Source organism: Thermobia domestica, chromosome 5 (assembly GCF_964235325.1).
Source record: "Thermobia domestica chromosome 5, izTheDome1.hap1.1, whole genome shotgun sequence".
Classification (NCBI taxonomy): Eukaryota; Metazoa; Arthropoda; class Insecta; order Zygentoma; family Lepismatidae; genus Thermobia; species Thermobia domestica.
The window spans coordinates 112,413,521-112,439,936 of NC_137458.1; the positions used below are offsets into that span (position 1 = coordinate 112,413,521).

Here is a 26,416-nt window from a genome sequence, read left to right on the forward strand (position 1 = left end):
TCCTTTATAGCAGCGGATACCTAGCAAACATTACGCTGTTGTGTGTCGTTAAGTACCTACATAACTTTTATAAGAGAATTGAAATACTTTTCAAAGAACGAGAGAGAGAGAGTGGGGGGGAAACAATGTTCATGTAACAGAATCACTATTTAAGTAAACAATTTTCAAGTAAATAATACAAATTTAATTACATATGCATTGTTTTACTCTGTGGGGGCTGGTTGTAACAGCGTTACAACCAGACCCATTTTTTTTGTTACAACCAACCTCATACTGCGGTAGCCATCTTTGCCAGAGTACTTGCAAAATTGTGTTGATTCTGTATTTGGTTTCAGTACGTAAACAAATACTCATTAGTATCCTTTTTAATATTTTACTCAAATTATCTAAATGTTTCGCACACATATTGTAATATTACATATTTTCAGGGATATAGAAAATTTACTTAAGTGCCCAAAAAACACCAAAACCGCGATAACTTCAAGACGAACACGCGTTACCTCACACAAAAACAGTGACTGAACGTGCATGAAGGGCTTGTGTTTTGACCGGAACATGAACCACATCTAGTGACTAGAGTAGAAACTACTCGCTTTGTTACAACCAAAACGTGTTACAACCATACCCGGTCTCCCCTACTTATTTATAAATGTTGCAGAATGTAAATCTATAAAAGTAGTAAAGCTATGAGAAAACCGTCTTATGCGTATTAAACTGACGAAATCTAATATTGTAAGTTCAAAGATCGCATGGTGGGAAGAGATTATGCAGCCCTGAAGAAGCTGTAGTGGCTTACGGGAATGAACTTTCAACACGAAGAAAAAGACTGGCAACACTGCTTCCAAAAGTGGTTTTCGAATATGCAAAAGTGTGTACAGTGTAATGGTGAATACTTTGAGAAAATGTAAGTGTTAAATTGATTTTAAGTAAGTTATTTCACATCTCAAAACTTTCGTAGTGACCCTCGTATGTAGGAACACAATCTGTTCTTCCATGTTTTTTTTTTTTTTCTGTTTTTCCCTCTTCCAACTTCAAATGCTTACTAGTGAATAATGTCGATTTATTAATACCTAAATTATAACAGTTTGGTTGTCTCTCGCTCCGAATAACTATCTTCAAGATTTCTTGTCGTTCCGGCGTTTTGGATATAAATTAAATAGCCTTGCAAGAAGAGTGTTATTGTGATAAATCTGTTGCTGCTTCGATTTCTGCAAGAGGATTAAAGATCTTATTTTTAGTTATCCTGATAACGAAAAAAAAAGGCGAGTGAATTTTTGTCATTGTTGCAACCCCATCACGACAATCTGTCAATGTTTATTGTTAAACACGCAAGACGAAGGAACGGAAACATACAAACACCGGGGAGAACGAGTGGAAGAACAGTTAAGGAATGGAGAAATAAGCAGAGCAAAGTAGGGGATTATTGTTTCCAGGAGAGGTGGGCTCAAGTTAAAAATTTTCTAAGGCAGCAAGACGTCTAAATCCATCGGTAATTACGATTAGTTGGTTTTCAATTAGCCTACCGGGCATGTAATAATTCTCGTATTTCGATTTACAAGAACTAATATTCATAGACTTGAAGGTGTGGCTTTGTTAGCTGCAAATTAATTAAATAATAGAACTAGCATGAGTAATTAATTCACTTAACTCGAATCAGAAATAATCTTCGGAATTCAATAGTGGAATAAATCAATCGTGTATCATTTCAATTCAAACATTTATTTATTATTCGTTACTACACGAGCCTCTTTGCTCAAAGTTTTCATACAGAACGTGAATCTTAGAGATCAGCAGATTTAAATAGGTAACTTTCCTAGTTACAACCACTGAATCGCGCAATTACAAAAACACTGTGGCAGATTTTCATTTCCTCAACACTCTCCCTAGCCGTGGCGTATTTTGTCGGCTACCGGGCCTACCGGCGGTAGCCCTAGGATATTACAAAATAAAGTTATTATAATATAATATATACAGTAAAACCTGTCTTCAACGGACCCTTTATTAAACGGAAAACTGTATTAAACGGAAATATTTCACGGTCCCATGAATTTTGGAGAACAAAACGTGTAAAACTCCCTTCATTAAGCGGAAACTGTGTTACGCGGACAACGGAAAGAAAAATAAACATTAAACGGAAAATTCTGAGTTCCGGACTACAGCGCTTAGAAGAAGTTTAGACATTCTGTGAGACATACACATTACACTGTCTGCGATAAAATGTTCGTTCTTTTGTTAAATATTTCTGGACAGTGTTGACCTTCCCCAACCACTACTCATATTCACCCCCACAAATCGTCCTTAATCCCCGCAACTTAATCAAGTATCATACGAAATGTCGGAAAGAAGAAAACGAGATAGAGGAAGAAGAGGAATACGATACCGAGTTCCAAGAACAGTGTAGAATAAATATATATCAAGATTCTCAGAAGTTTAAAGGAACTGCAAAAATCTGCCTTACGAAAAAATGATTCTGATTCACTTAGTATAATTTCTCAGGCTGAAGTGTATGCGGAAAGTCAAGCAGCAATGTACACAGAAAACCCTGCTTGGCTATTAGAAAAATAAAGAAAACGTGTGCATAGCATATTTTGTATTCATTTTAATTTTTTGTGTATTTATTCGTAGAAGAAAGAAGTACTGTAATCGAACAATGTACGTACAGCAATATATTTTCTCAGTATGCCCCTTTATAAGCATGCATTTTTTTAAAGAAAGGAAAAGTCTACCTCCACTAAGCGGAAACCTGACTTTAACGGAAATTTTTGCAAGTCCCGCTCGATTCCGCTAAAGACACGTTTCACTGTATAAAGTTATTATAATTATATTGATAATTTTACACTTCTGTATCTTCTTTCAATGATACAAGTTTCTAAAAACTATGTGTGTTTAGAAAGATCCACTAACATCTTTCCTCGCAGCTGTCTCGTTATCTTAAGAGGTCTTCGATATGACAACGCAGCAGGAAACCGATCTCTAGCTATTTACTATAACACAAATTATATCAGCGCATTCCCCTTCGCTCCTCCACCGACCACATCGTACGAACGGGCTGCCAAGTAACAGTTGCCTCTAGAGAAATCGGTTTCTTGAATGTGAACGAGAAGTAAAATTATACGAGTAATAATAAGGCATTTTGGGCAGATTGTCTTGGACAGATTGAGCCTCGTTCCGTAGCAGTTTGCGTGCGTCAATGCAAAGAAAATTTTATGTTATAGTATTTTGCGATAGTTGGCATAGCTGTTATAAATACTTGTTTCATTATTTGCGTTTCGTTGCCAAGGCTCTTACATAGACATAGTGCATCTAATAAAGGATATGACAATATGTAGGGTATATATGTGCAAAGTTATAGCGGCAAAGCGCCATAAGAAATAGAGAGGGAGGGGGTCAAAGTTAGTAGAAGGACTATGCTATGATATTGAAATACATCAAATAAACTGTTGGGTCATGGAAAGACAATACAAATGGTGGTAGTTTCACATATTGATAAAAGAGGAACGGGCGGAGTAGATCACGAACCTCCGCCGCCATCTTGAAATCCACCATTTTGAAATATGTTATATTTTTTTAACAGAAAGGTAGTCGTGTGATATATCAATTAGGGTCAGCATGTTCTCAAAAAGTCCGTTATGAACTTCAGTGATCGCTATATGTACTTCTTTGGAAGATTTAGAATCATCTTTACACTTATTTACGAAAATCTAGCACACTGATACTCATATGCTGAAGGTTTGGACTATCATGAAAACGCATTCGACTGCAGTAGTCCACTTTTCATCCAGATATCATTTTATGCTCATTCCAAACTGCTATTGCTTACGAAGGTGGATAAAGAAAGTCGAGTGAAAAATATAGCAAGTGGTGAAAAAAAATAGTGGTCTATTCACAGTACGTAATAATTGCATTCCAATCCATTAGATTTTATTGTGTTGTGATCTATATTTGTGAGTATGTCATTCAACGAAACGTAACTATAAAAACTTCACATTGTTTTCGACCAAAAGTGAAAAAAAGAGGAAACGATTCTTCCAGACCGGAAATGTTCTCTTCGGCACTATATGAAGCAAACGGGAAGTAATATCAAAAATAATAATGTACTGTAACCAGCCAATTATAAACTTTTTATTTGTGTTATACTTTAATTTCAAATTTAATTCTTAAAAATAAAAAAAAATCCTTTACATAAATTTAAATCAAAAATCTATAATAAAATATTAAAAATTATTATATTACTTGTCTGCAAATTCGTTTTATATACTAAAAACAGTTTAACTTACATAATAAACTTCCTCATTATGTAAATCTTACATTAACAAATTTCATCATCTAAACCACATTCCAACTTATACATAAACCCAATTTTCTAAATCATAACGTGGTTCTACATTACTTTAAATAACAACCTCAACAACAACAAAATAATATATAATCTCACAATATTTCCGAAATAAAAAATGTATAACCCAACATTATATTATTAACAGTCTCAATATAACTAAAATATTAAAAACATATTTTATCTTCAAACTCCAAACATCACAATCTTCATCAAATAAAATTTTAAAATATTACTGTTTTTATCAATACCAGCCAAATTAAAAACTTATGCTAAAATTAAACCTCAAATGATCATAAAACAATATCTTCAACCAAAAAAAACCTCAAGTATATGCTTAAAACTCTGTCAACTGCCAAAAATATCTCTACACATAAACCAATTCACAAGCACCACATAACTAATCTAAAACATTAAAATCAGTCACAGATTTAAAACTTATATCTTTTATTCACACTTAAAATGACCTACTTAACACATTTTATATTATATCTATATATATATTCTATCAAAAATATAAAAAAAATAATTATATTTAAAATACAAAACCTCTCACAATATACACCAATTAAAATAAACCTTAAACATAACCACAGTACTAATATACAACTTGAATATCAAATTTTCACCATTAGTTTTCTTGGCTTGTAGATATGTTTAACTTATATTTCTTTTCATGATAATCCAAACTTTCAACATACTAACATCAGTCTCCTAGATTTTCGTAAATAACTATAAAGATGATTCTAAATCGTACAAATAAGTACAGATAATGATCACTAAAGTTCATAATTGACCTTTTGAGAACATGCTGACCCTAATTGATATATCACATGAAAATGTCACATATTTCAAAATGGGGGATTTCAAGATGTCGGTGGAGGTTCGTGATCTACTCTGCTCCTTGTTTTACCAATATGTGAAACTACCACCATTCACATTGTCTTTCACTATTTTTACGATTCTACAGTTTATTTGGTTTATTTCTATAACATAGCATAGCCTTTCTCCCACCAATTTTGATCCACCTCCGTTTCTTATGGCGCTCAGCCGCTATAATTTTGCACACACATATTTTCACATTCTTTCTATCAGGCGCACTATGTCTCATTCCGCAACTCTATTCATTCATTTGGACCCTTTACTTGTGAGGCTCCTTGGTTGGGTAATCACCTATTTCAGTGTTTTTTATTACTTGGATAGCTTTCATTTACTCTGTTGAGTAGGGTTACCACCTATCCAAAGCAAAATGTAGGGATACTTCATGGAGAAAATGAAGATAGACATGTACGATCGTTTTTCCGTAATACTAATAGGAAAAGTCTTGCTAGTGAAGAGAAAATCTTTATCTACTTGATAAAAGGACAGTGTGTTGTTAGGTTTTTATTATTTTGAAGACTGTATAATAACGTGGAAACTAAACTCCAATAATAATAATAATAATAATAATAATAATAATAATAATAATAATAATAATAATAATAATAATAATAATAATAATATGTTATAAAGGTTAGAGGTAGCCCAAGCCATCAAACCAGTACACGCCGCTGCTCCTCAGTCTGTTAATATGAAGAAAAGTCATTTCTTCTTCTTCTTCTAAACAAACTTCTTCAACAACTTATAACGCTCCATTAGTATAGTAATGCCTGTACTTCCTGTCAGTGATGAAAATTTTCCGGAAAATTTTCCAGAAAATTTTCAGTGATCAAATAACAATTCCTCAGTATTCATAAATTGATTAAATTCATGTACAGAAATGTTAAAAGTTGAAAGATTGTTTAAAGAATCGGAAAATTTTCATTGCTTAGAAAATTTTCAGTACTATGTAGGAACATGTGAAACAATTTTTCATGAATCGAAGAATTGTCTGTCCTGTACAGCGATGAAAATTTTCCGGAAAATTTTGAAACGGAAAATCTTCCGATTCATAAAAACATACTCCACGTATTCCTATATCGTTGTTTAGCCGTGATGTGAGGTGGAAAATTTTCTATATTTTTCCGGAAAATTTTCCGTTCTTAACAAATATCAGTGATTAAGTAACAGTTCCTCAGTATTCATAAAATTGATTTAAAATGTTAAAAAGTGAGAAATCGTTTAAAGAATCTGAAAATTTTCATGGCTCACACAATTTTCAGTACTATGTAGGAACAAGTGAAACAATGTTTCATAAATCGAAATATTTTGTGTCTTGTATGGAAAAATTGAAGAACTTTTTATGAGTCGGAAAATTTTCATCATTTTCAAGCAAAAAGTAAAAGAACTTTTGTGAATCGGAAAATTTTCATCATTTTCAAGCAAAAAGTAAAAGAACTTTTGTGAATCGGAAAGTTTTATTGCTCTGTAGAAACAAGTGAAAGGAATTTTCATAGATCGGAAAATTTTCATCACGATGTAGAAACAAGTAAAAACACTTTTCATAATCCGGACAGTTTTGGATATTATGTATAGTGATATTAGGTGGAAAATTTTCCACTATATTTAACTGCACATTGAGATAGAGGAAAATTAGACAGCAACAAATTATTATTTTCCAATTAGATTTCGGGAACCAGAAAATTTTCTAACATTTCAAGCTGGGAAGTAAATATTTACATAGTGTTTGTTTGTTTCTCTCTCTCTCTCTCTCTCTCTCTCTCTCTCTACTTATTTATAAATGTTGCAGAATGTAAATCTATAAAAGTAGTAAAGCTATGAGAAAACCGTCTTATGCGTATTAAACTGAAGAAATCTAATATTGTAAGTTCAAAGGTAGATTCTGAGTGAAGAACGCATTGAAGTTTTTGAAACATACTTGAAATGAAGAATCATTAGATTTTCACTTCATGAAACTTTTTAAGACAATATTTATTACCAATAAATTTTATGGCTAAACAACGATGTAGGAATAAGTGGAGTATGTTTTTATGAATCGGAAAACATTCATGACTTTTAATAAATTGAAATTTTAAATAATAGAATCGGATATTTGTACTCTACGAACTTATGTTTTCTGCACTTTGCAAACAAACAAACAAACACACACACACACACATATATATATATATATATATATATATATATATATATACAGAGAGAGAGAGAGAGAAAGAGAGAGAGGAGAGCTGAATTGAGTTGATTTTGAAATGAAAAATGAAATGAAATCTTTGAGTTTTACGTCCCACGGTTATGCCGGTTAGGCTAAAGGAGACGGTGATGATGAGTAATGAATGAAATGGTGGAATGAAGAAACTAGGAGGAAACGGGAGAACCCCGAGAAAACCCACGCACACGGTGTTTGTCCACCACAAAGTTCACTTGGCGGGGGGCGGGGATCGAACCCGGAACCCCAAGCTCCAGAGGTGAACGCTCTACCACTGAGCCACCGCGGCCCCCTGAGTTGATTTTGAGTTTAACGTCCCTTTCAGCAGCGAGACTATATAAGACGGGACCAATTGATTAACGTGAAATCCGAACTACATGAGCTCACGCTGGGAATCGAAGCCAGGTCTTCGAAGCCAAAGGCGCGTATGCTAACCGCTTAGTAACGAAGGAGCTCGTAGATGAAGAGAGAGAAAGAAACTGTGTAAAATTTACTTCCCAACTTGAAATATTAGAAAATTTTCCGGTTCCCGAAAGCTAATTGGAAAATTATAATTTGTTGGTAACTAACTTTCCTCTACAGAAATTCAATTTTGTAGCTGAATGTGCAGTTAAATATAGTGGAAAATTTTCCACCTAACATCACTATACATAATATCCAAAATTGTCCGGCTTATGAAAAGTTTCTTCCACTTGTTTCTACATCGTGATGAAAATTTTCCGATCTATGAAAATTCCTTTCACTTGTTTCTACAGAGCAATAAAACTTTCCGATTCACAAAAAGTTGTTTTACTTTTTGCTTGAAAATGATGAAAATTTTCCGACTCATAAAAAGTTCTTCAATTTTTCCATATAAGACAGAAAATATTTCGATTCATGGGAAATTGTTTAACTTGTTCCTACATAAGTTTTACTACTGAAAATTGTCTCAGCCATGAAAATTTTCAGATTCTTTAAACGATCTTTCACTTTTTTACATTTCTGTACATGAATTCAACCAATTTTATGATTGCTGAGGAATTGTTACTTGATTACTGATATTTTTTTAGAACGGAAAATTTTCCACCTCACATCAGTACTTCCTGTAGCAACTGCTTCGTTGTTTCATCCCTCTATTGTTTCTACGCGCCTTTGGCGTGGGAGACCCTGTTCGATTCGAGGCGGTAGCTCACGTGGTTCGGATTCCACGTTAATCAGTTAATATAGCCTCGCTGCTAAACGGGACGTTAAAATCAACTCACCTTTATTGTTTCTGCTGCTTTCTACCTCGTTTCACACTCCTTCATCCATTTCCGTCTCCTGTTTTTATTTTCCGATTCCCCCTGTCATTTTTCCCCTCATACTCCTTGCCCTCCTATTACTTCTATGTTCCCTCTCTTCTTCTTTTACTGCTGGCTAATTCTTTTCTTCCTTCTTCTTTACTGTTATTAGAAACCATCTACAACTTGTAGTCCTTCTACTCTTCTTTTCAGCTTTGTCAATGTCCAGTGCCTTCAATTTGTTGATATCCGCACCCCGTAACCCTTCTTACTGTACTATCGTACCATTCTCTGCGTGACTAATGTCAGGTTATGACCTGTTTGAACATCCCTGAAGATACACATGGAGTACTTCATACATGTGACGTATTTAATACTCATCCTTCTCCGATATGAATTCAATCGAAATTAATTTTATTAAGTTAAACGTATCTTGGACTTCTTGAATTCTCATGGCGTTCTTTGCAGATTCCCTACCTAACTCCGTCACTGTCTATATGTTTGATGTTCCTATGATTTTGTTACGCTCTTAAGCAAAATGGTTTTATGCTGAATAGCAGAAGCACCGCTTGCCTCAGGTTCGACACTTAAACTTCGACATGGAACTTTTCTCTTACATGTCCAAGTGGGTAGTGTCAGTTGTAACTGGAGGGGTCAACATGAGAGGCAAGCTGTTCTGGGTGCAAAAACAATTAAAAATTGCCACAGAAAATTAATGACTACCTGAAGTGTCATAGACATTAAGAGATTATGTAGGCCCTCAACTTCGGTATCAGAAGAAAAGGTGGCCCTAATGAGGGAGATGTTCGAGTGATGCCCTTCAAAATCAACAAGCCAGGCTGCAAGAGAAAGTGGCATTATACGCTATTCTGTGCGTGCAATTCTCCACAAAGAGTTACATTATAGGCCGTGGAAGCTTCATTATGCCCAAAAGTTGTAGTCAGATGATTGCAATAGGCGTCTTGAACTTTGTGAAATGATCTCGCATGACATGAAGATCATCCACACCTATTTGAAAAAGTTCTGGAGTGATTAAGCACTGTTTCATATAGGTGTGTGTATGGTGTGGATTAACTTCTTCCCGTGTTATTGCACCCTATAAACGATTAAGAATGCCTGGAAATGTTAGAAAATTTTCAATGGTCTACAATTTCTGAATGGGACGATTCACATGAACTGTTATTTATACAAGATGGAGCTTCCCTCATTACGCCTTGCCTGTAAGACAATGACTTGAACGCTTCGCACAACGCTGGATAGATCGACAGGACCCACAGAATGGCCAGCGCGTAGTCCAAATCTCACCGCATGCGATTTATTTTTATCGGGGTGGGCTAAGGAAGAAAAGTATCGCAGGTAACCACAAACTCTTGGCGAACTTGAGAGTAAGATCTGCGAGATCATAAATGGTGTTCCTGCTGAGGTCTTGAGGAAGGTCGTAGCAAACGTACCTGTTCGTTTAAGATAGTGTCTAGAAAATACTGGAGCACACATTGAGTTGTAACTTTTGGAAAGATAATGGCATATAATAAATCACACGTGCAAAATACTGGACCTTCTGCAGAGTTGTTTTGATGTATGATTAGCGACATACTAAAGGCCTGACTACTGCAGGAAACTATTATTAGTCGAAGTCTTTAGAATGGCACTAATCACGCGTCAGAAAGATTCTGCATAAGGCCTACTGAGTTTACACCTACAATATTTTAGGAGGGAAAATTTAAAAATAGGGAGCTATTTTCCGCTCACCCTGTAGTTTCTTAGTGTATAAATGCTATTATCGAATACGATTTTCGTTAATGAGTCACGCAGAAACAAAAGCATTGGACAATTAGCACTGTGTCATAACAGCTCCAGAAAACTGGAAATTGATTACAAAATGAATCCATAATTCTTTCAAGTTAATATAACATCTGCCTGTAGAAGACAAAATTATTTGGAACTTTCGTTGCTTTTGACAGAACACCTGAATTTTTGAAAACAACAAATTATTAAATTAAATCCATTCCCTTTTACCGTTGCAAGAAATCGTTGTCGGCACTGAAGTAAGTGCAGGAGGCTGCCGCTGCCACAAGTTTTCAACCTAGTACCGAAGAAGTGCTCGCTAGCCACTAGACCAGCGAGGAGGTCTAATGCATATTAATTTATCAAATAAAGGATCTGACTCTCTATGCCAAATATGATATTTAATCAAATATTTCTAGTTCTTAAAATTATGAGCATAATTAGTCTCTCACCTAACACTACTCTGGAAGCATGAACGTTATCAGGGGCGGCTTTAGGGTTTCAATTTTGGGTAGACCCGCTCCATCGCTTACGGATACATATACACATTTGATTGATTAATGCCAGTAGGAAATTACTTTTACAGTTATGGTTGATACTTTTGTTAACTAATTATCTAGCATTAATATAAATAGGGGAAATATATTTCCTCTTTATTTTATCTTCTAGCGTTTATATATTTTTCAAAATTTTGGGGAAGGTCCGTGCCTACCCACTAAAGCCGCCATTGAACGTTATGAGAGAAATATGAGGTTTAATCTATATTTGATTTGATTTTGAGTGTAATGTCCCTTTCAGTGGCGAGGCTATTTAAGACGGGATCTACTGATTTACGTGGAATTCGAACCCGTGAGCCCTCCGAAAATCGAACCCGGGTCTCCCACGCCAAAGGCGCGTACGCTAACCGCTTAGCCACGAAGGAGTTCTTAAGCCTATACTTACAGCCTATAAAATTCGATATTTGCTTTACTATACAAATACACAAAATCGTAGAAACTCGGTTAACTGAAACTCTACAAATGGATTTTATTATTATTATTATTATTATTATTATTATTATTATTATTATTATTATTATTATTATATTAAGCAAAATCGTAGTCCTATGTGTTAAATCTTAGTTGTGTGTTTCGCCGTGTCTGAAAGTTTCAAAGACTATATATATTTTTTATTATTATTAGTAGTAGTAGTAGTAGTACGGAGGAATTGCCCTTAAATATGTTGTTCCTTTGTCGTTTACGGGCTATATAGGCTTAGGCCTGTAAATTTGCTTCTGTCTGAGGCATTCACCAATCTGTGTTGAGAAATAATTGTAAATATATTTGGAAGTAAACAAAATTATTGCATCCGATTAATCAAAATTAAAACATAAAAGCAATACTGCAAACATTAAAGCTTTTTTTTCGCGTTAATTAATGATTTGATCTACGTGAGCATTTGCAAAATTGTTGCAAAATATTTGACATTGAAACCAACAAAAAAAAAAGTTTTGTTTACACTGTTTGCAGCAGCTGATCGATCACAGATTCACAAAGCCGGAAAGAGGAACGTTTCTCACCACGCCCTGCTCTTCCAGACGAAACTAGTTTTGCGTGCGCAATATCCTCAGCATTGCCAACTGGGTTACACAGAATTCCACTGGAAGCGATTGGAAGCAACAAGAGATACGGATTGGAGACCCATTCTTCGCAATGAAAGAAAATGTTGAAAGATGTCTTCTATCTACGGACAAAGCCACATCAGCTCAGTAATATTTATTTCAAATGATCTCATATACTACTAGTTATGATGTCAAAGCAACTTCACTTGAGCTGCCCTTCTAGGATTACTCTTGTTTTTCACTCAATTTCATCGTTAACTTTTCTTTAGTAGAAAGAACATCACGAGCATACGTACACGGAGCTTCGAATCCAAAATGGTGAGAGTGAAGTTTACAACTTTTGCTTGTATAATAGACTGAATGAGGGGGAAAAAAAGTTATGCCTTGGTTTGACATGATGTCTCAAGAATTAAAAAAAAAAAAAAAAAAAAAAAAAAGACAAATGGATGAATTTGCCATATCATGAACGCACTCAACAGACTACTCTCTGTCTGCCTCAATGAAATACCTATATCCTATCACTTTTTTTATTTTTTCTTAAAACTAGAAATTTCCTAAAAACCCATGCGAAGAAACCTAATCGTCTTAAATCTAATTCTTCAACATATATTTGCTACCAGAAAAAAAAATACTACAGCGACTTATTTCTGCGGCGCTGAATCTTCGAATTTCTTCGGAGAGTTACTGTTAGTTGAACGTCCTATGTTTTATGCCTTGTTGGCTAAAGGAGATAGATAGTTAATAGAAATTAATGAATATGAAAGAATGGTGGACTGAGGATGTGGGAGAAAATATAAAAACGCACGAAAAGCCACAGTCACGATGTTGTCCACCACAAACTCGCGTTCCTTCGTGGCTAAGCGGTTAGCGTACGCGCCTTTGGCGTGGGATTCCCGACTTAGATTCCCGGCAGGAGCTCATGTGGTTCGGATTCCACATTAATCAGTATGTCCACGTCTCATATAGCGTTGCTGCTGAAAAGGACATTAAACTCACTCAAAATCAGCCAGCAAGCTCGCACCATAGGTGAGCGTTCAAGCATTGATTCATTCTGTTCCTTTGGGGAACTATTGTTTTTAAAATATCATTAATTTCGTAAATTACTCAAACTTTTTGATATGATGACAAAGATCTACAAAAAAGTTTCTCTTACAGCAGGAACGCTATTGCCAGACGGAGATACCCTTGGATTTTAATGTTGTCAAAAGTATTATAGGTTCTTGCGCGTAACAATAAGTAATAGCCTAATACCTTATTGTTCTTTTTAGTTTAGGTTTAGCGTCCCTTTTCAGCTCCGAGGCTATATGAGACGCGAACATACACGTATAGTTTAAGGAGGAATGAACCACCTAATACATTCAAATTTCAAGGTCCCCACCTGGAATTGAACTCAGGATCCTGTGTATTAAAGTTGCACGTGCTACTCATTACACCAACAGGAAGGATTACTAATATCTTTTTGTCGCCATGGCATTAGCACTTACAACTTACATATAGTTACAATTTTATTATGCATTTACTACTAAAAACAAGAATCAGTGTTATTAATGATTTGAACTAATGGCTGGCGCAATAAAAGACTCAAATCAGATACAGAAGAAAACCACTATACTTGATGCAATTATTGGATACTGGACGTAATTTAATCGCAACATAACTAATAATGAGAAACATAATAAATGTTGCCATTCTTTTCTCAAAAACCTTCTTGAATCTATGAAAGTGTAAATTGCGTGACTCACTTATCATATCTCTGAATGACAATCATACTTGATGGCAGTGGCGGCGATTGGACGTTAAAAGTGGGGGGAAGACATGATCTCAATATATCAATGTTAGTTTTTGTGGTTGTTTCTCGACGAATGGTTGTATAACTAATAGGATAATATTTTTTCAGTAGTAATACCGTATATCGTATTTTATTGACAAGAGTAACGCAAGTAGGTTCTAGCCTTTTGTACTCTTAAATAACTAACGAGATTTGATTCCTTGTTCATGAAAAATTCTGTCTGGAAAATGGTATGATCAGATTATTTAATAACAAATTTGGAAAACTAATAAAAAGGATAATATTAATCATAGTAATGAATTAAGAGGCTCGTTTTGTAGAAGTTATGTTGAAACTGGGGACTAATGAACAACTTATATTTTTAATTCCACACATGCCATTAAATGTATATTATTACTCTTAGAAAATGAAAGATAGTAAATACCATAAGCATATTCTACGACATTTAAAGAAATGCGAAACTGCAATATTAATCGCTTTGAATTGCACTTAAAACGCAATTCCTGTAGCTTTCTTAAATCCACGGGAAGACAAAAACCAATACGTACTCACACAACCGTATTATATAAGGCACCATCTTTTTCTATGGACCAGTAATACCAGTAGTACAAAAACTACATTTTCAAATGAAACTATATACATTAAGAGGTCACTTCAGAAAATTGGGGGGCAACTGTCCCCTCTTGCCTTCTAATCGCCGCCCCTGATTTATGGATATGATGGGCAAAACCAAAAAGAGACCCCTAAGGGGTGTACAACGAGAGTTTAAATTTTTGTAGCTGTTATGATGAAAGAAGAAGTCTGTTTTGTCGATCTTTCAACAAAAATAAAGAGTTAAGAAAAATTCAAACTGTTTCGTATCGACTATCATTGTAGCTTCTCTGTGAAACATGAATACTATACAAAAGCAACGAAAAAACACTAAAGGTTTTCGAAATATGGGTGCGGAGAAAAATGAAATGAAATCTTTCAGTTTTACGTCCCACGATTGTGCCCGCTAAGCTAAAGGAGACGGTGATGATGAGAAATGAATGGAATTGTGGAATGAATAAAGTTGGAGGAAACGGGAGAATCCTGAGAACTTCGCTTCACTTGGTGCGAGCTGGGATCGAACCAAGGACCCCATCTACAGAGGTGAATTCTCTACCACTGAGCCACCGCGGCCCAGGGTTCAGAGAAGAATGGAGAGAATTAGAGTGTCCAACAGAAAACGAATGAGGAAATGTTAGGAATATTAGAGGAGAAAACAATTTTAGATGTAAATAAAAAAGAAAAATACAAACTGAGCACTGACTAACAAAGCTCTGCACGCTGAAGGATGACAAAAGCTAAGGTGGAAGGAAAAAAACCAGGGAGCGAAAGAAGTCACAACTTACTGACGACGTTAACCTTTGGACGATCGCGTTTAATGACGTTATATCAGTACCACTTTCACCGCCGTTAGGTTTTTAGCAATTATTGCAACTGAATATTCAGTATCACAATAACGATGGAACAAGTGTTGTATTAACAATTAATTAGAGAAAACTTTACTGTCCTCCCAAACCAATCCAGTGTATTGGGATCAGGCGTGTATTTTTCGGAGAATGGGGTGAGAAATCCGCCCACGCGAGCGCCCTTAGGTTAAAACAGAAAATCCATACATGAAAGCAAGGTAGTCAGCTGAAGACCACGGTGTACGGAAGTTTGCGCCAAGTAACCTGCCAATAGCAGCATAATGCCCCGATTTATTTTGTTTCTACACTCCTTTAAAGCCTAGATAATCCGTAACACAGGGTTTTGAGAAACTTAACTATTACCCAACCGAACTTAATCATTAAAAAGCCCCCTTTAAGCTCCTTCGTGGCTAAGCGGTTAGTGTACGTGCCTTTGGCGTGGGAGACCTGGGTTCGATTCCTGGGGAAGCTCATGTGGTTCTAATTCCATGTTAATCAGTGAGTCCACGTCTCATATAGCCTCGCTGCTGAAAGGGACGTTAAACACAAAATCAACAAAACAAAAAGCCCTCCCCGCTGATCTAGTGACAAGCTTTGGTGCACGGGATCAGAGTTTCGATTCCTATTACGAGAGCCTTGAAATTTGAATGCATAGTAGTGATTTGGATTCTATCTTAAACTGTAGGTGTATGTGTCATATAATGTTGGTATTGAAAAAAATTGCAAAACTTTTTTTTTTTTTTTTAATATCGTGTGTTGACGATCGTTGTTCGCATGCAGATAGAGATTCGGCTTTAGCGTAAAAGGACGGAGTTGGCAACACTTAATGTCGTACGAATTCGTCTACACCCGATGTCTGCAAACACTCGAGCAAATGATACATCGCGCTCGTCTTCCATCGAGTCTAAAGAGCAGAAAGCAAACGTCGGTTGAGTCCTTCATTAGTGTATTGTATAGTTCTTACATATAGGTGAGTAAAAGCAACAAAATATATTGAGGGGCTTTCTATTTTCTCTATTTCACACATGAAATGAGTCAGTTATTATGTAATATATTAGGTATTTCTTTGCTCTTTTGGAATAGCTCTACAAGCTTCAGCTTTTGATTCATACATATGACATGAAGTAAACATCCGTGCACATACACATAAAAGGTAAACAACGCAGTGTGTATATATATTTATGTGATTCAATTGCCTCACATGACGACGTATGAGAGTTTCCAACTGTGTATTTATTTTGAACCATAAGTGATCTACACATGTTATCGGAAAAGGCTATCACATTTGTGTAGGTGTGCTCGAGTCTTATTTTAAGTAACAGTAACATCATGGCACTTTCGGTAGGTCATTTGTGACTAACATGAGGCGATTAACAACAAATGCGAACGAATTCTTCTGACACATGGACGTGTTCCTCAGTCTGAAATAATAGGTTCCCTTTATTCGACACCCTACATACCGCTACACTTTGATGCAGATATTTCAATATCCTCCTAAGAATTACAACAAATGAAATTCTAGGCTATTTGCTTTTTTATTATTATTATTTTTACAAAAACTACTTTTTAGTCTGTTACTTCGATTCAGATGAATTGATTTTTTTCATTCAAATAATGCTATTTCGTCTAATTTTCTTTCTCTTTTTTCCATTATATTAATTTCTCAAAATCTTAAACGTAATGCGTCAACTAGAATTCGAACTCTGGCCTTTCTGGTGTGTGACTACTGTATCAATTTTACTCAAACAATTTACGTGAGATATCAGGGCTGGAATTGGGTTCTATTTTTCATAGTGTGTCACAATTATAAGCATATTTCACATTAATTAAGGAGCGTATTGGTGACAAAAAAGAAATAATTCCAAATTTTGTAACATTAAAGGATTTGATTCACAAATTACTAGCTGTTTAACTTAATCGTGTATTTCCATATTCCTTTCAAAGAGTGCCATTTCTGACATGAAAATTTTCTTTAACATTCCCCAGCTTTGCTCTGTATCTTAATAGCTACTATCCATTAATAATATGATCGTCTAATAAAAATCGAACCGAAAATCTTTCTCAACGAAGATATACATGCCTTTTTTTTTTCGCTTGTTACTTGTTTTTCGCTTGTTCTCGTTGCAAATTAAGTCTTCCAACCTTTGAAGCGGAAGATTGCCTATAGAAGCTCATATTTGAAATCCATGTTTCATATACGGTTTCAATTATGAATAGGGATGTTAAACCCAGAACAAGCCAACGAAAACAATGCACAGAAGTCACGACAAGCTGAATGGCTAATAAGCCTGACTAACGTGTGGATGGTTCGAAGTTCGATCCCCAGTAGAATTACATGTGAACTGGATCCCACGAGTACTTACTTATGTGCCGTGAACTTCATACAGCGTTGAAATAATTGCATTGCATAAAGAATTTCACATTTAATCTATGGATTTTTTGGGATTTTTACTTAAACGGGCATTGGATTTATATATGAGACGATTATAAGCATTGTATAATAGCACCTAATTCGTAAATATCACATTTACCAACGACTGTATATATGTCCCCGCCATGCATTCTAAATCTTTCACGTGACTTGAGAAGACAACTCCCACTGCTACAATGAATACGAATGGGTGTGGCAGATCAATAATGTGTTCTTGCATTCCGTACTAATGAACACACACGACTCAATTGATTTCTACCGATACACTTAATACTTTTTTTTCTTTCTTTCCTCTTTGCTTAGTAACAACGATAAAAGTATTGCTCCTTGCTATGTTCATTTTCGTGTTTTCCAGTATTCGAAGTAAACAAACAAACAAACAAAAACTAGCCAAACGAAATGCAGAGGTCAATGATTGGAGAGAAAACAGCTGATCGAACTTCGAGCGGCGGCACCAAGTGATAGGAGGCGCGTGCCCGCTATCTGCAGCTGGAATCTCTACAAACGTTAAATGTTGAACTAATCTCTGAGCAAATCAAGTTTTATTATAAGTAGTATTAATATATGAGTAGTATTATTTGTAAGTTTTATTATAAAATTAATATCTTGTGACAGTTTTGCCAACTAAATACTTGGCTATATCAGGCACTATGACTTACATGAGAATTAACAGCAGACAACTTACATAAGAATTAGGACTTTTTACGTCGCACGATATGCCGGCTAGGCTAAAGAAGACGGTGATGAGAAATAAATGAAATGGTGGAGTGTAGAAAGTGGGAGGAAACGGAATAAACCCGAGAAAATCCACGCACAAGCTGTTTGTCCACCACAAAGTTCACTTGGCGAAAGCTGGGATCGAACCAGGTACTCCATGCACCATAGGCGAACGCTCTACCATTAAGCCACCGCGGCTCCTAATTGAGAATTAATTGGAATGAGGTAAAAATGCTAGGAAACACTAGGATTATCAGGAGATAGAAAGGGCCCAGATTCATTAACATCGAAAATGATAATGTGATGACCAATGGAATAAGTTATTAAGAAGCCTTCAGAGATAAACAATTATTTGTTAGTTTTTTTTTTCTTTAATTCAATACGGTATAGTCGATGATTAAAAAAAAAAATAAATAGTGGGTAGCCTCAGCAGGCGGGAAAGGAATTTAGCAGGTTTTGTACCCGTTTTGGTGCTGTAGGGTGATTGGCTGTCAGCTACCAATCAGACTACAGGAAGGCTTTAGTTGATTCGTATTGATAGTATTTAATCTGCTCTTAATTCTTATGTAAGTTATAGCGTCTGATGAAACCAAATGTTTAGTTAGCGAAACTATCACAAGATATTAAAAATGAAATGAATTGAAATCTTTTTAAGTTTTACGTCCGACGGGTATGCCGATTAGACTAAAGGAGGCGGCGATGATGAGAAATGAATGAATTAGTGGAATGAAAAAAATGGGAGTAAACGGAATAAACCCGAGAAAACCCATGCACACGGTGTTTGTCCATCAGAAAGTTCACTTGGCGCGAGCTGGGATCGAACCAGGGACCCGAAGAAGCAGCAAAGGTGAACGCTCAACTACTGAGCCACCGCGACCCTCACAAGATGTTTTATATTTTATATAGGATGGACCATTTATCTTGATATGCCCTTGTAACTCAAATTAATAAATACAGAACGCTGAAAATTCGTATCATGCACACATTGACAGGGGCACATTGTCTGACATACGCTGATACCATCAGATTAACAGTGTTGCTAACCCAACATAGTTATTTTTTAATAGCACTACCTCAGGTTATTATATATTTCAAATCTACATGTAGAACGATTAACTTACAATTTCACACTTACGGTACTATGCATTGTTGCAAACTAAGATCACTATAGTATCACAAAACTTCAAAAAAAACTACCAATTTTGGAGAGTTCTACACCAGTAATTGCGCTTGTGACATGAACGACATAATGCAAACTCAAAGAACCTTAATGTCGAATACTACGGTCATCATTTCGAATAAGTAGAAACGAATTTACAAGAAATTGAAAATTTGACTTTTTCTAAGGACTTCATAGAAGTCCTTAGATAAATATGATATCCAATTACGAAGATAGTTTTCAATAGACACAAGCAGCATAGTGTCGTTTACAGAAATTTGATATCTCAAACCGTTCCGGAGATAAGAAAATTATTAAATTTGATATATTGCTTGATCCTATTTGCGGAAACTCTTTAAAACACTTTTTAATTGACTTCGCTTCTATAGCACTACTACAATACCTTTTGGTAGGTGTAATTAGACCCTACAACAAGCTCTCGGAATTGCATAATTTTAAGCAGTGTTGCAAGCTTTACCAGCGCTTACCATATCTCCAGAATGATTTGAGATATAAAATTGCCGTAAATGGCATTATGATCTTCACACGTATTGAAAGCCATCTATGCAATTGTATTAGGTACTTTTTTAAGCAATCTTTCGAAATGAAGACTTTTGGAAAGAGTCAAATGTTCAATCCCTTGTATCATTGTTCCTATTCATTTGAAATTCGTCAACAACCATAGTATTAAACACTGAGGTTCTTTGGATGTGCGTTGTCGCGTCTACCTCACTTCCGTTGTTACTACTATAGAGGCATCAAAATTTGGATGTTTGTGACTCTGTAGCATCTGTAGTTGGCAACACTGAATAACAAATCTCATATTGTAAGTTTTCGTTTTGAAACAAGCAAAACTCTGACGGAATGCTATTTGAAAAAGATAACTTTATACTGGGTTGGCAACATTGTTTACTTAATTTTATCAAAGAGTATGTCAAACAATGTTCCTCCCCCTCCCTTTGATATTTGTACGGAACAAACTTTCAGCGTTTTGTACAAGTTACAATGGCATATCAAGATAAACGATCCACCTATATATATAAGGGTTTATCCTAAAACGCCATTATACCTGTAACATTTAAATATCGATAGGAAGAAAATAACCTAGACTGCAATACCGCCGGATTAACAGCGTTGCCAACCTAACAAAGTTGTATTTTTTTAAATAGCACTACGTTAGATTCTTACATTTCAAATGTACGAAAATTACACCACATTTATTTTTCAGTGATACAAACTATGGATGCTATAGAGTCACAAATATCCAAATATTGAAACAATAAAGCTGTTCTGTTGTTGCATGATTAAAGAGGTGGATGCTTTCGAGTTTCATATTTTGATACTTCTGGATGCAATTCTCGTGGAAATCTTTGATTTGCATTCCTCTAAATTGTCTGTCTTTCTTATTCACATAAAGCGAACAATATTACCCGAAGTTAGTTAACTGACCATTAGTTATTCAACAGGAATGTATGTTGTTTCCTTTTCACTATGCCCAGAACACATACATACACAGAGACAATCAACTTTTAGCAGCTTCCACTGCATTTACCAGACTACGTTCTTCGGTCGTAAATAAATAGCTACGGTTCTCGCTTTAAAAGTGGAAGACTCAACTTGAACTCAAGGCTTGGGGGCACAATGGTTCAGTGCTAGAACGCTTACCTCTGATACGTGAGGTCCTGGTTCGATCCTCGACCAAGCATGTTTGTGGTGGACAACGTCGTGTTCGTGGGTTTTCTCGGGTACTTCCGTTTCTCCCACATTTTCCTTCCACCAATTCTGCCATCACCATTAACTTGCTTTAATCATGTCTCCCTTAGGTTTAGAAGTAGTGTTGCCACGAGACGAGACGAGACTTCACAGCCTCGTCTCGTGCAAAGCATGTCTGTCTCATCTCGCTTACGAAACGAGACGAGACACGGGAAATGTCTCGTCTTGTGGCAACACTAGAGCGGCTGAGGCCCACAGAAAAAGAGCTGTTATATCAAGTGGTAAACAAAGTTTGGTTTGGTTAATAGAGCACAACACACAACACGACTACAATCTTCCAACAACGACTGCTTAGTTTCGACTGAACCACTAATGAATTACCACGACAGGAATATTTCTCAATACGGTCAGTACAGTCGAAAGGCAAGCCTTCCCCAGTTATTCTGAAATACATTTTTCAGAACCTCTGGCGCTACTTCAACAAATAGAGAGGCCTATGTGACTTTCTGATTTCAAAAATGGCTTAGGTTCGAAAACTAAATTTTACTGTCGAAGTAGTATCCTTTCAAAACTCCAGTACCGAAAAGGTTAATACGGTCTTTGTTCAGAACGAGAATGACCATGAAACAATGTTTAGTTATTGATAAAGCCGCCATTAAGAGAAATTGTACTTCTATAACAGGATGCGTCCCATGCACGTTCAATCGGGTTTAAGTCAGGAGATTGCGCTGGACACTCTCAATACGTTGGGTGTGTTCCGTCTTTAGATATTCTTCCACCAGTTTGGCTCGATGGGGGCGGGCATTGTCATCCATGAGCAGAAACTGTGGGCCAAGTGCGCCCCTAAAAAGCCGCTCATGGACATGCAGAACTTCGTCTCTGTACCTCTGGCCGTTGATGGGTCCAGCCTCGAAGATGTACAGTTCAGTACGACCACTCATCATAATGCCTGCCCAGACCATTACATCACTACCACCATACCGATGCCCTTCCACGATGTTCCTGGGATGTAAGAGAGTTCCCTGTTCTTGCCACATCAGAGCGCGATGGGAATCGCTCTGGGAACTGAATCGGCACACACTCATGAACAGTACGCGGCCCTATTCGATGGGGGCCCACTGTTGATGTTTTCGACATTACTGAAAAGGGCTCTTTTGTGTGTCTGGAACGCATGTAGCTCGTAGTTGGTCATACAGACTACTGGCACTCAGTCTCCAGTACACAGTATGGCGTGACACTCTCAACCCTGAGGCGGCTGCAAGCTCCGCTGACAGTTGTCTTGCAGGCATGGTCCGTTCCGACGCGCAGTTACGGATAAGTATTGGTCCTGTTGAGTTGTCACTCGTGGATGTCTTCCACTGGGCCTACGGCTGATATCTCCAGTGTCGATAAACTGTTTCCACAACCCAAACAGACACTTTGTGGCACATTGATGGCTCGTATTACGCTGTCTGTGTCACCTTTTTCCAAGCACCCGATAATCTGGGTTTTTGTAAACGCATCCAAATGACGTCTTTATGTCATATTCCATAAATCTATTACCCGATTTAACTCAGCAGTACCCTCCGCTCACTGCACACACGGAATGCCTCTATTTCGAATCCAAGCACTAATGGATTCCCATACGATGTAGGGCATGGTTAACAAAATCACAAATCACCTTCACTTCTTCAGGGTTATATGAACCGTATCTCACACGTGGCAAGCAGCAACGGGCTGTCACTCTTGATGAAACGTGAGTCTACTTCGACGATACCAATAACCCGAGAACTATTTGTTAAGGCTAGGGATGCATTCGAGTCGAGTCGAGTCGAGATTTAAGCCTCTCTCGACTCGTCTCGAGAAAATGTTGTCTCGACTCGTGTCTCGACTCGAAAATATGTTTCTGTCTCGACTCGTGTCTCGACTCGACAGTCTCTGTCTCGACTCGACTCGAATTCGAGTCGAGACGTCTCGAAATTCGAGTCGAGACAAAATGTACGAGTTAAAATATACGCACACATCAGCCAGACCATCATGACTACCTACCTAATTGTCAGTATGTCGACTTTTAGCATGGATAAAAACGGCGACACGTCTTGGCATACACGCAATGCTCCTTGATAGGTCGCTGGAGAGAGCTGGCACCACATGTGCTCACTCAGGTCACCTAATTCCCGTAAATTCGGGGAAGGGGGGCGATGTGTTCTGACGTCACGTTCAATCACATCCCACAAGGGACATCACTCAAATGTTCGGCTACAATTTCAATGAAACTTTTTTTGCTGATAGAAGGCATGTATGCATCATTACTTGTGATGACAAATTTTTGCCATGGTGCATGTTTTCTATTTTTTTAAAATAACTTTTAAGAGTTGTGATGTGGTTATTAGAGATTACTACAGAAGTCCCTTACTACCCTTTGTAAACGGAGCGTTAATGAAGAAAAGAGAAGAAAACACGCATGTGGATACATATAAGTCCTGGGGGGAAGTCGTATGGTAGATATGACCTTGATGGCAGCCATCTTGAAATCCGCCATTTTGAATTAAGGTCAAGTTTTCAAAATGGGAATAGGGTAATATGATACATAATTTCGGGCTAGAATTTAATTAGAAAAATAATGGTAAGGTTAGTTTTAAGATACACCCATTTGGGGGAAAGTTACAGGCATATTAATTGTTTTTATTTACTGTGTGCGTAAGTCCCTTCTTACTTTCGTCTCAAGACCTGTAAATCGATCGCAACGGCAGAGCCCGGTTTCGCACTAGTGTTTAGTAATCTTTAAACTCACTTGAGGCAATATTTGTGAATTATTGTATTGTATTTTGCCTTTAATTAAATTTGAACCCACTTCATGATCTTGTGTAAAGTATCACTAAAAGAGAATTTCTGTTCTTATGGAGAACGTAAGCATGGCAATTATAAAAGGTGAGTAAGGTGCGTATGTATTTATAAGAAAGTTTATTTTACGAGTCTTTTGTGGTTCCGCCAACCTATTCTTTAGTTGTTTTGTTTTTCAAAATACTCATATCTCATAAATAAAAGAGCTATTATAAAATCTCTTACCACTATTCTTTAATACTTATAAAATTTTATTTATTGTAAAAGCACTGGCGAGATATTTCTTATCGCCCACTAAAATTATGGTGGAGCTCCTTCGTGGCTAAGGGTTAGCATACTTGCCTTTGGCGTGGGAAACCTGGGCTTGATTCCCGGTGGGAGTTCATGTGGTTCGGATTCCACGTTAATCAGTAGGTCCACGTCTCACATAGCCTCGTTGCTGAACGGGACGTTAAACTCAGAATCAAATTATGGTTATGACTTGATTATGATGTCATTAGTTTAAACGCCCAACTGTCCAGTAATTATAAACATTGACTACATTATAAAATTGTAATTTGTGACGACTAAAATATCAGAAATTAAAGATTATTCTTTGGGTTTTGGAACATTTTGAAAAACGTGAAAAACTGGTACTGCACCGATACAACACACCTTTTGGATTTGTCATAACATGTCTTACATAGCTTTGGTTCGATTCTCAACACGGACTGCAACTTCCCGTTAAATTGTGCATCCGAAAGGCACTCTTTGTTAAACCTCGCTTATCACCGTCATCTTAATAATATATATAACTTCACCGCGAAGCAAATGTTGCATTTCTCTCTTTCATCCTAACACAAAACAAAACTAACCACAGCTGTGACACGAAGGAGCTATTTCGAAAAGAAACAAGCTGTGCTTCATAGAGATGTGTACCAAATGATAGAAGTATAAAGTATTGTTTTCTTTCCTGTTTATTGATATCAGTTGGTGTTCTTAATGAGTTTACTCATTAGTTTAGAAAGAGTATATATGGAATTTGGACATATGTTGTACGTATTCTCCTGAGAAATTGATGAGACCAGAAAAGTTATAAGGACAGATGGAATAGGTTTAAGCGCATCTACGTGACTTTATCAAATATTTATTCTCCATAATGGTACCACGCGGAAAACTTGGTATAGGCCTACTTTTATCTTTGCCTCCCTCTGTTAGCTGTTTCGTATCATATATATCGGATGCTTTTGATATTTCTTCTGATCATTAAAACAACAATTGTACCTGAGTGCGTGCAGAAATGCAAACGCACAAGGTAACTTCCTATTTGTTTTGGAAACAACAAACCCATTTCACGTGTGTACTTTGGGTAAATAGGCACATTCTAGTGATTTTTTTGCATTTTTTTTCTGATGCAGACAAATGAGAAGGAAATGGTTCTTAAAATAAAAGGAAGAAGTATATTGCAGTTCAAAACAAATGTAGAAACCTTAAATTATTTTTTCTTTTCCCTCTGACTGAATGAAACCCCTGCTGTGTAACGACCTTAGGTAAACAACGGCTATCTTTGGTCCGCTACCTCCTTTTGTTAGCCGACATGAGATGGGTTACTTTTTTTTTCTGGAAGAAGATGAAGAAATAATTATCCAGTACATTTACGTTTTGTCAGGCACACAGGCGCAGTCTGTACTTGTTTCCTAACGAATTTTAGCAACATAACATAAATGAAACATATGTACCAGAAAATAGAGGCAGTACAAATGGAAATTTTCATCTGTGATACATTTGATGAGAAATATAGTTAGATGTCACGTGCAAGCACTCTAAACATGTCCTATCCTGTAATTCTATTCGTATGTTTATGTAGGTGAGACTGAGAAATCAAGAAACAATAATAACTGGTTTTCTTCCAGGGGAAAACTCTAAATGTGAAGGGGAGTTACACTGGGACTTTAATTGCGTCCTTTGTACAAGATTAACAAGTAAAAGCAATTTTTTAATTTATTTTAGTTCTTGGGGAGAGGAAGATGGAAGCGAACCCTCGTAAGGACCTCTGCAAGGAAACATGAATACTATCCGCCACTGTTTGTTACATTACACAAAATAGTTTTATATATATATATTGAGTTTTAGTCAGGGTTTTCATTCTGCAGGAGAGGGGGGGATAGTAATACCTGACGAACATTTTCTATTCTCAGAGTGTTGCAATGATAGCATTTCCTCCATTATAACTTGGCCAAGCTAGTTGCATTATATGTAAGGATTAAGTTAGCCTAAAAAGCTTAAATTTCTATGGCTGTTTTA

At 36.4% G+C, this 26,416-nt stretch overlaps 2 protein-coding genes across 2 annotated transcripts in view; one reads left to right on the plus strand and one right to left on the minus strand.

Annotated features, from left to right (window-relative positions):
- Alg7 (Alg7 dolichyl-phosphate N-acetylglucosaminephosphotransferase) overlaps positions 1–26,416 on the minus strand; it is a 109,978-nt gene that overhangs the window by 28,665 nt on the left and 54,897 nt on the right. The gene's annotated exons all lie outside the window — the stretch shown is intronic.
- Positions 16,106–26,416, plus strand: part of Mgat3 (beta-1,4-mannosyl-glycoprotein 4-beta-N-acetylglucosaminyltransferase) — a 35,993-nt gene continuing 25,682 nt past the window's right edge. Inside the window, exon 1 of the mRNA XM_081758877.1 lies at positions 16,106–16,260. The gene's annotated coding sequence lies outside the window, so the exon portion shown is untranslated. The remainder of the gene's footprint in view (positions 16,261–26,416) is intronic.